Below are 1,444 nucleotides of genomic sequence, written 5' to 3'. Positions count from 1 at the left end.
TATTAAAAAGAATAAGAGTTTGGGAGATTGTTCTTTTTTGTTGTCATTTTTGTCATTACAGACTGAGCCTTCTGTCAACTCCGTGTAAAGACAGACTTCAACAGGAGTGATGCCGAATATGCTCTAAATACATATGCCACAGCCACTGCCACCACCAAACCGACACCCACGACATTCAGGAGAACAACACACGAGGCCAGTCTGTTCTCACTCCTCCTGCTGGGAAACCTGGGCCCAAGAGCAGTGTAGACACGGGTTTGTGTCTACAATACCAGATGTACCAAAATAAGCTGTGTTAGGGTAATATTCATGAGGCCTGTCACTTTTGTGTTTTGCCCATTTTCAGCACTATGCTGTGGTTGGGGCTACTTTAGTCGTAGTCCCTAGAAAGATTCTTTTTTTTTTTTTTTTTTTTCAGAGGAAAGCACAAACACAATCCCCCACTACAATAAATTATGCAGCTGAGTTTCCCGTCCTTTGGGAAAATCGCAGGGGTCAGCACACCCAGAGTGCAATGGATGAGCCTCACCCTGGGAAACCCACCTTCATGATCCTGGTATCTCCCCTGCCAGGGAAGTATCCCTAGAAAGATTCTTAAACTCAGCTTTCTATAAAACCATCTAGAAAATTAAGGATAATAACCAAGCCCACTCTATGGAAAGAATTTGTGCAATTACTAAACTTAACTTAGGCATTTGCTATTGTTTTAGAAATATGTCCACAGATTCTTTGGTACTTCAGTCCTTCCCTGTCTCAGGAGTGTGGGGAGTGCCAGGTTTAGTGTCTTGTTGTCATCTATCCTTAGCAAGTCACTAAGTCTTGCTCAGTAATCTATTCCAGGGAATAGATGACAGTAGAGGTGATGGGATGCCACTTCCACATTAGGCTGTAAAATGACTGCAGCAAAAGTAGAAACAACCCAAATGTCTATCAACAGACAGATGGACAAACAAAATGGGGTATATACATGCAATGAAATATTATTCAGCTTTAAAAAGGAATGAAATTCTGACACATGCTACTACATGAATGAATCTTGAAAACATGCTAAGTAAAGTAAGCCAGACACAAAGGGACAAATGTTGTATGCTTCCACTTCTAAGAGGTACCTAGAGTAAACAAATCCTAAAGATAGAAAGTAGAATAGAAGTTACCAGGTGCTGGAAGTTTGGTGGATGGAGAGCTATTGTTTAGTGGATACAGAGATTCTGTTTGAGATGATGAAAAGGGACTGAAAAAAGATAGTGGTGATGGTTGCACAACAATGTGAGTGTTCTTAATGTCACTGAATTGTACACTTAAAAATAATTAAATGGTAAATTTTGTTATGTATATTCACCACAATAAAAAAAAAAAAATTGCCCAGGCCTGGTGGAGTGGCTCACGCCTATAATCCCAGCACTTTGGGATGCTGAGCCCAGAGGATGGCTTTAGGCCAGGAGTT

At 40.7% G+C, this 1,444-nt stretch overlaps 1 non-coding gene across 1 annotated transcript; it reads right to left on the bottom strand.

Annotated features, from left to right (window-relative positions):
* Positions 1–415: 415 nt before the first annotated feature.
* On the bottom strand, positions 416–580 carry LOC123640961. The gene has a single exon (XR_006736183.1). It is a non-coding gene; the product is annotated as a U1 spliceosomal RNA (small nuclear RNA).
* Between the last annotated feature and the right edge of the window lie 864 nt (positions 581–1,444).

Source organism: Lemur catta, chromosome 6 (genome assembly GCF_020740605.2).
Source record: "Lemur catta isolate mLemCat1 chromosome 6, mLemCat1.pri, whole genome shotgun sequence".
NCBI lineage: Eukaryota > Metazoa > Chordata > Mammalia > Primates > Lemuridae > Lemur > Lemur catta.
Note: the sequence above shows the minus strand (reverse complement) of the source record. Positions and strands in the feature narration are given on the sequence as shown.